The following is a 12487-nucleotide window of genomic DNA, read 5'->3' as shown; positions in this document are numbered from 1 at the left end:
AGTAATTACGGAATTAAGTTTTCTTACTAGGAATTATCAAAATATGCCGGGGAGGTGAATAAATGTTTAGATGTGATGAAATCAAATTGTTTCTCGTTGCCCAGATCTTCCGCCCACACAGACAGACAGACACACATACACCCCCACACACACTCATACCCCACGCACACAATAATTCTTGAAGAATTGAATTTTTGGCCACCTTTTCCGAACTCAGTACATACTTTCTCTTCAGCCTGGTAGTTATTTTATCGGTAATTTATCGAATCACTAAGTTAAGGGAACGTAAAAACACCAATACCAGTTGTCAAGCGGTGGTGTGGGATAAACACAAAGACATACATACATATATAATCAAAATACGCAACAGGATATCAAGAGTTGATCCTGTACGACCGTTTCAAGCGGCTCCATTTAATTGAGCAATGCAATCATTTATTTCATCAATTTAAATAGCTGCATAAATAAATAAAATTTTTAATCAGTTGGACACATTAATATAATTTTACTCAAATTCTCTAAAAGAGCCAGAAGAGGAAAATAGTCCATGTTGCTACTAATGTAGCTAAGAATATACTACACGGTATGAGGTTTGCTAAGGTCATAGCTTGTAAAGGATTTTGGTTAATTTTTAATTTATTAGTGCTTTTTTTATCAACTATCAGTGTATGCTTAGAAAGGAGTGAGTTGACAGTTTATAGTTGGGTATGGCCATTAATATTGTCAGCATTTTATTATTTATATAATTAACTGTCTGTAAAGGAGGCTGGGTAGGGGAAGATCCCAAATCAAGATGTTAAGCACCAGTTAAAGGCGCAAGACGCTAATAAAACATATGATGTAAATAAAGAATAAATTATCATGGGGTATTATGGATGATTGTATATAAACAATATTGTTATCTTCTATAATGATAAAATTTAAAATTACTAAAAATGATATTATAACGAGAACATATAAAACGTTTGTGTATACTAATTTTCAACATTAGAAAGGGAAGAATACATAGAATTAGTTTAATATTCATTCCTCTACTTAATTATTTACATATCAAAGTGGTTTCTGTACTATTAAGATTGCTTTGTATATTTACTTATGGAATACAGGGGCGATAAATCATGCTATCTTCATATTAATTATAAGCTGAGAATCAGCGTCTTCTGGCTCTATTAGAGAATTTGAGTAAAATTATATTAATGTATCCAACTGATTAAACATTCTATTTATTTATGCAGCTGAGGATAGGCCTGCATTTGAATTGATGTAATGCTTGCATTGGTCAGTTAAATAAAGCCGGTTGAAACGGTCGTGCTGCATCACCACTTGATATCCTGTTGCTTATTTTGATTTTATTAACCTTACTTTGCGTTGTACGGTTAATACCTCTCTGACTGTGTGCTTAAACTTAAGTGCCTAATTCAACTGAATCTCAATTACTTCTTACACACACACAATCACACACACATACACACACACACACACATATATATATACATATATATATGTATATATATATATATACATACACACTCACACACACACACACTCACACACACACACACACACACACACACACACATATATATATATATATATATATATATATCGTTTGTGTATGGTATGTGAGTTTAGCAAAAATTTAGATTCAGATGACAATGGTACGAATTATCCATAAAATTTCAAAATAAGTTGATTGGAATCCAAATAAGCTACAAGTGAAAGCAGCATGTTCTTTGTCTATCTCCTTAACTTCTTGGAGACTTTAGGTAAAGTCATACTAATGTGTCCATCTGTAATAATTTAATTAAATTCTATGTATTAAATGGAGTTACGTGAAACGATCGTACTGTATGACCTCTGGATATACTTGTTGCTTATTTTGATTATATACATACACACACATATACATAAGTATATGTATATGTATATATGTGTATATAATTTATATATATATATATATTTATATGTGTGTGTGTGTGTGTGTATGTTTGCATGTTTGTGGTGTGTGTGTGTACGTGATTTTTTTTTTTGAAGATATTGTTTTGAGGAAGGAAGTATTTTTGTATCAATGTATATCTTTATTTCATTTTTGATCTGAAAATCATCAGCGGCATATATATATTGTGCTAAATGGATTTCAGTTGTCAGAAATTTTATTGAATTAAATGACAAATTCCTTTTCTACTGAGAATATGGTCAGCTGTGTGAATGTATTGTGTTGAATGGATTCTAAGGATGGTCAACAATTTCATTGCAAGTATGTATATACATATATTTATAGATGTGTGTATTTATCTACATGGTTCAAATTTACAGGAAACAAAAGATGACAGGTAATGGAACAACACGCAGGTGCAACATATGTTTGTTTATGTGATTGTTTGCGCGTGCATGCATGTCTGTTTGTATCTGTGCGTAGTTAATTGAAACAGAGAATTTTTATCGCTTTAATCAAGCTCCAGGGCACTGCGTTCAACAGATGAGAATATATGTATATGGCAAGGCCGTTTTTTATCCATATTTTACTACTACTACTACTACTACTACTACTACTACTATATCCAAAAAGAAAAAATAAACACAAAATAATACTATAAATGGCTCTCATTGCTTCTGGTCTTATGTGTTTACAAGTATTGAAATGTACAAATTTCTGGAATAGGGACTATAGAATTTAATGGAAATAAGAATGCTGTTTAGAACATTCCTAAAAATATCCAAAATTTATTCTTTCAGTTGCGGCCAAAGTAAAGAGTCCTTGACGCCTAAACTACATACTGATTGGTTGAAATACAGTTACAACTTAATTGGTGCATTCCCCAAGCCGTGATATCTAACCTACATACTGATTTGTCAAAATACAGTTCATAATATTAAGTCTGCTGGAGTACATCGGAGGGTTTCTAAAAGATAATTCAAACTAGTTTACCATAGCTGTCAAGTTCAGAACACGTCTGTCACTACATGAACCTGATGATTGCATAACGCAAGGAAATTCTACTGTATTTCAATACTGTAAAATTGTAAAATTCTCAAATGATAAAACGTGAAAACCAGACATATTTGGAATTTCCTTGGTTAATATTCTCCTATACACAATCATGCAAACTCGGTTATATATTATATATATATATATATATATATATATATATATATATATATACACACACACACATATTATATATATATACATATATATTTATAAATAAGGATAATATCGATATTGAAATACCGATATTATCAAGTGACCAGCATAGGAATAAATACCATACAAAGGTAATAATTTTTCACAACTATAACTAAGGGTATCTGAGAGACACCACCATGCCGAAATAGCATATACATGTATATATGTGTGTTTGTGTGTGTGTGTGTGTGGTGTGTGTGTGTGTGTGTGGTGTGTGTGTGTGTGTGTGTTTGTGTGTGTGTTTCTGTATGTGTGTGAGTGTGTGTGTGTGTGTGTGAGTGTGCATGTGTGTGTGTGTAGATAGAGCCGATTGAAACGGTCGTACTGCATCACCGCTTGATCTCCTGTTGCTTATATGTGGTACAACAATGCACCAATATTTGAAGGAAATAGCCGTCGATAATATACGACGATATAGTAAAGCTTCATTGTGTGTATATACTGGCAAAAATGTTAGCGGGCGGCGAACAAAAAAACGAATTTCATCTTACCTTTAGGAAGAACATTAAATAAATCTACAACCCAGATGTGGATAATCTAGGCCCTAAATTTCGAAGTTTCCAAATTACGTTGGTAAACGTAAATTTGATTAGTTCTCATCGGCTAGATTCACCTAGACAACATTTCAAATACCATCGCGTCAATGGCAGTATATACTCGTCTGAAGTTGTTTTACATTAACACAGGCTCCTGCCATCTTGACATAATTTTCAGGAACCTAGTTAAGAGCGTCAGCAGGAGAATCTCCAGCTTGTCTGCAAGCAAAGAGATCTTTGATGCTGCTGCTTTGTACTACAACCGGGCTCTGTCTGCCAGCGGTTTCAAGGATAGTATTAGTTATTAGTTACATACCAGACCCTGGCCCCACTGAGAGAAGGCGTCGTCAGAATGTACTGTGGTTCACGCCGCCATTCTCTTGAAACATTAGGACCAGAGTAGGTAAGATCTTCCTTAGTTTAGTTGATAGATCCTTCTCTCGTACCAATATATTCAACAAAATATTTAATAGACATACGGTGAGGTTATTCTTTACCTGTGCACCTAATGTAAAAAAGATTGTAGTAGGTAGGCCCCGGCCCGAGACTGAGGCAGGATGCTCATGGAGAAGTAACACAACTTCTCTACTAAACGGCCAATGCAATAGGGAATTAGTTGTTTACAAGGCAGTAGTAACAGCAACAGGAACCAATGGACAGCCGAGCGTGCGGGAATATGTGGGGGAAACGGAAGGCCTCTTCAGCACGAACTTTAACAACAAAAAACCTCATTCAACATCCCAGGGAGACGCAGCGCATTAAACCCTAGACAGGCACGTCTGGACACTGAAAGAAAGCGCCACGGAGTACAACATAAGGAGGAAAATTGTAGAATAATACAAGCCGTATTTCAATAACAGCAGGAAGGGCAGATTACTCCTGGCTGAGGAGAGAGCGATTTTAAAAGGTACCCAACACCTGGATGTTTACCTGAACAACAGGAGTGAGGTGGATAATCCTGGCCTGAATGAATGGAAATACATTTTATCATATCTGTACGCCCCACCATGACTCCAACTACAGGCTCCCTGCGTGGGCCTTACGAAAACGAGTTCCACCAATGGCGTTGGGCCCGGCGAAGAGAGTTTGAAGAAGACAAACACCAATGCACCCCTGTACACACACGCACACCCTTATAAGTTTGACATCTCGAATGTAACTATCTCAATCACCCCAACACAAACCCCCGCACGCAAACTGTACCCCCACCTATACACAAACCCCGTCACACACATTACACATTACAGATCGTAGCTAATATAAAGATCCCACAACTTTATCTTTTGCAGAAAGGAAACAGTCCAACGAACAGAGCTGTATATAGCTATTCACGCAAAAAAATTATTCACATGACACCGCTACACATACTACACACTCCATGCCCGCAGGGACGCCACATTAATAATAAACACCTTCCGCATTTCAAGATAACTCTTGCCGGCTTTCCAACATACCCAACCAAGGAACATAACTCCTAGCCCAATCCTCAGGCCCATATTCCGTTTCACCACTTTTTTTCATAGCAGCCGCTGACGGTTTGTGCTAATCCACCTTCGACAATAGAGAGCAGTCACCATATTCCCTTCCATATCGGCAACCAGTTATGCGTGTAATTATATAATTGAAATGTTACCTAACACTCCATTTGCGCGAAACCGATTGATAAGACCAGCATCATGGATACTTAATACTATAGAATTCGGATTATATATATATATATATATATATAATATATATATATATGTGTGTGTGTGTGTGTGTGTGTTTGTATGTATGTATATATGTATGTATGTATATATATATATATATATATATATATATATATGTCAGGTCACTTTCGAGTGCTACTGGTAACATGTAACCTAGTACAACCTGTTGCATGGTCGGGTCGTCGGCAACTAAACCGGCAACCACACCAAGCTTGCTTGGTGAGGAGGGTGTTTATTGGACACCCTGCGAGATGAAAAACAAAACCCGTCAAAGGGCGGAGGAACTCTTGAGAGTCAACGGCCATCCAATAAATGTCTTAAGGCTGTATCGCAGGGACATAGAAATAATCGGACTGAATACCCGATCGCGCGGTTAAACCATTGTGAGTGAAGGACTCATAGCCTTTGTTAGGGCATCCTTCTAGGAGAAGGTAACTCAGGTAACTGGGATAACTCCGACATAAAGCCTACGGCTCAGTGGTTACCGATGATGTTGACTTGTTCTTCTTTTCAGATTATGGCTGATGTTGCTTAGTGAGTGGGATTCACTGTGCACAGCCTTTCCTCACTTTTAAAAAAATCTTGTTGCACAGGCATTTGCACGATAACAGTATTGATTAAGCTTCGGGCAATGTCCATACTCGATAACGAGGGACAGCCACCATATATATAAAAATACAGACACGCTCACTCACACGTCTATTCATTCGTTCCCGTATGAATATTTTTATCTATCTTTCGCTGTATACACGCTCTCACAAATATACGTATACACATATGCATACATATACATAATATGTATTCTATATAAACACGGAGGAAAATAACTAGTAAATTGAAAAAAAATGCTTAAGTTCTTTTCCTATTTTCGATATCTAATCTCTTCAATTATAGCAACATCCTATAAATCCCGAGTCTAGAATTAAGGATGTACTTTCGAAACAGACACGGACGTGTTAGGATTATAAGCGAGACGTCTCGATATAAATTAAAAACATTGATTTTATTGTAAGTCATTAGATCTATATCACTTATTTCCCTTTCCATTTCCATCCATTTATTTAAGTCGTATTACATATTTTTATGCTGTTTTTACTTTATTAGTTAGGACTGTAGAATATGTGATAAGTGATATAAATATATTTCTGAAATCTCGTCAAATGATCTGAGATTGAATGACTTTTCACACTTAGTAATCAATCTATTTAAAGAAGAACAAAAATAGTATTTCCGAACACGTAAAGACATTTTTATCAGCCAGACATTAACCGAGACATAAAATAAATAAATAAACAAATAACTATAATTGTTGCTTCTCAGGATGTCCATATCAGCGAAACGGATTTTATTTTTTTTTTACATTTCTCATTTTCATCAAGTGTTAGAATTGTATGTCGTTGAAATTTATTAAGTTGATCATCGAGATCGTCGATATCACCACCCTCCTCCTCCTCCCCTTCCTCCTCCTCCTCCTCCTCATCATCATCATTCTGTTTCCCTCTTTTAGTTTCACGCAGTGGTCACACTCGGGATCCTAAGGACTGGCATCATAACAACCCGAAGAAAAGCGTCAAAACGTAGAGCTTTACTGTGTTTAAATGGATTATTAAACATTACCATCTACCAACATGAAAATATGTGGAATCATAAATTATTCAAGTATAGGACTAAATGCCTTCATTTAGATACTCAACATTCCCTCTTGCTCCAGTAGTTGTTTATATCTTTCCTTAAACGGAGATCCTCCCTACCTAGGGAGAATTTGAACAAAGTCGTTAGAGCTATGGTCATCCACTTTCGATGTTTTCCGGCGCATAAGTTTTATCCTTTTTAGAGAGAAAAATGCGGGCATTTCTTTTGCATTCCCCGCAGATGGCGCAACAGTAGCGACAAAGTGTCTCCTGTCCATTCTTCCAGTGACAATATACATGTAAAAACAACCACATTAACAAGAAGAAGAAGAAGAAGAACAACAACAACAACAATAGAATATCACAAATTGTTACCATACCTGCACAAATCACTTTACAAAATAAGGACATATTGACCAATTTAATCCTTCCAATTTACAAATGTGAATGCGCTGGTCATGACTGGACCACCGTTTATCAAATGAGTTTTCAATAGAGACTAGCATTCAGTTCAACAACAGCAACAACATGTTATAAGGTTTGAAATTCACTAAAGCGAGTGCTGTCTGAAGGTATATTAATGGAGCATATATATGTGTATGTATATATGTATGTATGTATGTAGGTATGTATACATGGTTGGTCACATTTTACCTGACAGACTATAAAAACCATTTAATTGCAAGATTAAAACAAAAAAATATTTTATATGAGATTTCACTAATAAATAGACAAATGTTGAAAAGAAAAACGATGAACTTAACTTACAGCATTTAATTATTAAACATTCATAATGCTAATTAATAAATAAAATTGTATATTAATATTATATATGGAACATTGATTTACTAAGGGGTGAATTTTGGTCAAGCCTATATATACACACACACGCATATATATATATATATATATATATATATATATATATATATATATATAATTTCAACAATTGAGGGCAAAATTAATTAATTATTAATCAATTTCACCAAGTGTTCAGTATGCAAAGGGACCATTCAAGGCGAATTCAAATTATTACATTATATAAAAGGGCTTAGTAAAATAAATTACTTTGCCGCATACTGAACTCATTAGAAATAGCAGCTAAAAAACTTTTTTAAAGCTATTTCTAATACTTAAAGAAAATCTCTCTCATATATAGTGTTTGCTTAATTCAACTCACAAAAGTTTGTGAGTTGAATTAAGCAAACACTATATATGAGAGAGATTTTCTTTAAGTATTAGAAATAGCTTTAAAAAGTTTTTTAGCTGCTATTTCTAATGAGTTCAGTATGCGGCAAAGTAATTTATTTTACTAAGCCCTTTTATATAATATATATATATATATATATATATATATATATATATATATATATGAAGGGCTAACGAAAATCAACAGGAAACGATCTGTGAGACACGTTTTAGTTCAGTCTTTTGTCGTTAGAAGCCAATTCATGCGAACCTCAGGCATCATTCTGCTGATTGGCGTCGTTGGGTGATGCTGTACGGCATTTTTGGAGACACGGGTATGCTACTATATATATGTATTCACCATCAAAATTTAAGGATGATTTAGCGAATTGGTAATGTGTGTACAATAAAATGTTACCGCAAAGGAATGCCATATACTATCACTAAATGCGACTAAGGATTTTAGAATACCTACATGGCTAGAAATAAAAGCTAAATTGCTCTAATGCTGTAGTTAAAGCACATAATTGTATACATATATGCCGAGAGAGACTGTAATCGCCCAGAACACCGATCAGTACGGGCTATTTTGGTAGTGTCATCAGTAAGTAAGAACACACACATACACACACACACACATGCATGTGCGTGAGTATATATATATATATATATATATCTATAGGAACACTCTGTCGGTTACCAGGACGAAGATCCCGGCTGATACGATCAACGGAACAGCTTGCTCACAAAATTAGCATGCAAGTGGCTGAGAATTCCACAGACACGTGTACCCTAAACATAGTTCTCATAGGGATCAGCGTGACACAGAGTGTGTCAAGGTTGGCCCTTTGAAATGCAGGTACTTCTAATTTTTACCTACTGAGTGGACTGTAGCCAGGTGAAATAAAGTGTCTTGCTCAAGGCCACAACGAGTCGCCGGGAATGTGCAAATAACAACAGGATAAACAAGACTTTCTCAGGAGATAAATACAAATAATCAGAAAATGGAGAAAATCTCAGATTAACAAACACATCGATTGCACAACATTTATAGTTTATTTTTGAATACAAAGCATGATATAGCAAATAGATGACGTAGCAAACAAGAAAAGATAAAGGATTCGGGTGACCTCGATTCAAATTGTATCTGACCAATAGTACAGAACGCCGGACTTAGACTTGCCCCATTGTGGACCACAGGTGTGATTCACGGTAATATTTTCTGTGAGGCAGAACAAAGACTTGTAAGTGCATTTGGTAGAGAGTAATTGAAAGGAACCCGTCGTATATGAATATGTATGTATTTATGTGTGTGTCTTTGTGCCTGTGTTTTTCCCACGTTATATTTTGACAACCGATGTTGTTGTGTTTATGTCCCCGTAACTTTGCAGTTCAGCAAAAGAGAAGATAGAATAAGTGCCAGGCTTACAAAGAATAAGTCCTGGAGTTGTCCAGCTTTGCTGCAGTCAAACGACTGGCACAAATACAAGAGTAACAGAGTACAAGTGTGTGTACGCATATATATACATATACATATGTATACACACACACACGCACACACACATACATACACACACACACACACACACACACACACACACATATATATATATATACATATTAATATTCCTACTTACAAAGTTTGTATCATATTTTCTTCCATCCCTATTACGACCATCTAATAACGTTTTCTTTTTTCGTGAACATAAATTCTCCTTAATTTATTAATGACTTGTGTTGTTTTCATATTCGATGTAATAACGATTTTTATTCATTCATGATGTTTTATTGCTGGAGAATTCGAAATAAAGCTGTAAAGTATTCGACAAAACTCACACCTTTCAGTAGTTTGTTAGAGGTTTTGTCGTATGCATTGGTGTAATGAGAATAAAAGAATTGGACAAATATCGTCTAAACTATTAACCTGTGCTCGACTAATGCAAATATTAAAAAATGTTCTTGAAGTAATCCTTTTCATTCACAATACGTGAGAACGTCTTTTCGGAATGACCAAAAAATGAAAGTGAAATATTTCCTTCCGTTACACACGTTTCTGTCTATTTATTTTGTAAGGATTTGATATTACGACTCATATATGAAATGGTTAATGCTATAAGTATTGACAGTATTTCTTCTTCTTATCTTTGTGCAGTTCTAGTTGCACTACATTTTTTTCCTGTTTATCTCGATGTCAGCCTTTGTACACTGGACAAAGAGAGTCCAGCCAGTCCCATATCTCTTTTTGCTGATTCACTGTGTCGTATCTAAGATATCATCCAGTATCTTAGTATCACATAGGGTGTAATTTTGATTTGGATTGGATTCTGTCGGGCTTGTGAGAATTGTAGTAAACACCATTGGCCGAATACTGAATAGTAATGCACAGGTTCTTCAAACCTACATAATAGTTTCAGTTTATCGATCATACATATGGTAAAAAATCACTGAATGCTGATTTTTTTTACGTGTTAAAAATCTATATTTTATTAGCAAAGTAATATTCTATATGTTTTAGAGTATAAGAAATCAAAAGTATGTCCTTTCTGTCCTCCCCATGATTGAAATGCTACCATTACTTCTAAGTCGTTGAATTATTATCAAGTGCGTCACATGTTGAATATAGTGTCTGTACCATCATAGCTAATACAAGTAAATATAGCACTACATGTGAAAAAATATATTCTCAATTAGGCATAAATATTTAAATAACCACATATAAATAATATGCACGCATGTAACAGATGGCATGAATTCGTGACATGTTAACTGTGGCACAATACAGCCAATACTACAAATCAACACAATACCAGAATGCAAACAATAAATGTGAATAGTAGTCGATGCCATCTACCTCAGTGCATAGTTGCCATATTTCTTCATCGACCCAGAAATACTGTTAAAACAACCTTGACCACGACAACCTTCGAACTCAGAATGTAAAGAAATCCTGCAGATAATTTATTCCGACTCTGTACCGAGTCTATCAATCCACCGCCTAAGTAACAACGTAATATCAGGACAGTACATACATTTTACATTAAAACGAAAGCAACTATTTATTTATGTCAGTCATGAAGTCTACTTTGCTGTATGGAGAACATAGCGAAATAATGCAGTAACATTTGAACGAAGAAATAATAATTTAGTATTTCAACACCTATGCATCCAGTAACAAAATACATGAGTATGAATATAAATAGATTCTAGAAAGCGTAAATAGAAAATTCGGTAGTTAATATAGGCAAAATACGATAGAATGAATGATAGGCAAACAAGAAGACAGGCATACACGCAATGACTGGCAGAGGTGAGTGCAATCATTACATAACATACATGAGAACAAAGAAGACTCGAAAGATGATAACACCTCATGAAAGGGAATGTCAGAAGTACCACAGAAAAGACTTATAGGTATATGTCTATTCATTTGAATAAATGGCTTTCATATTCAAGGTCGGCCATTTTATTGCTTCTATTGTAAATCAATCAACTTACTGAACAGTTGTAAGGCCTTTCACGCTTATACAGACAACCTACGCATATATAACTATATAACACAACAAAGGAAGGTTAATCGTTCATGAAGGAGGTTGGTGAAACAATGTAAGTATTTAGCAAAATGAGACAGTCGAGTCCCGAAACTGACAAATCAATGACAGCGAAACAACAGTGGCATTACAGCAAAGACATGAATACTATATTTCCATTTCTAATATTTCGTCAGATATAGAATGAAATCAGTGTACTTAGTAACGCGAATGTCATTGATTGATGCTGAGAATTATTCCTCTAGCAAGCAATCAGCGAACCAGAGTTAATCGCTATTGGCAGGGAATAAATCTCTCTCGGTATATCATAAATCTATCAAAACAAAATATCAGAATCTGAACAATATTGATCTAATTCTTAAACAAGACGTTGGCGTTTTTTTGCAACTTGCAAATAGTACGAGTTATTCTTGATTTATACAACCTGATTATATTACTGGTACATTTCTGTTGCATTGCGTTTGAATCTGTAAAGCATTACATACAATTCGTACAGCAATTCTTACTGGCATAGAAGAAATGTAAATACAGAGATTTTAACAGACATGCACACACAGAGACACAGACGAGCGCACAAAAATACAGGAGGTATTATACGTGTGTATAAATACATACAAAAATTTACATATACAAACGTATACAAACATTTATACACCCACACATACGCATACACAAACATAAACACTCA

At 35.0% G+C, this 12487-nt stretch overlaps 1 long non-coding RNA gene across 1 annotated transcript in view; it reads left to right on the top strand.

Moving 5' to 3' along the window:
* Positions 1-4566: 4566 nt before the first annotated feature.
* The window catches only part of LOC118765270, a 15038-nt gene continuing 7117 nt past the window's right edge, over positions 4567-12487 (top strand). Inside the window, exon 1 of the long non-coding RNA XR_005001109.1 lies at positions 4567-4647. This is a non-coding gene — a long non-coding RNA (uncharacterized LOC118765270). The remainder of the gene's footprint in view (positions 4648-12487) is intronic.

This window comes from Octopus sinensis, linkage group LG11 (assembly GCF_006345805.1).
Source record: "Octopus sinensis linkage group LG11, ASM634580v1, whole genome shotgun sequence".
Classification (NCBI taxonomy): Eukaryota; Metazoa; Mollusca; class Cephalopoda; order Octopoda; family Octopodidae; genus Octopus; species Octopus sinensis.
This window is presented reverse-complemented; position numbering and strand designations above follow the sequence as displayed.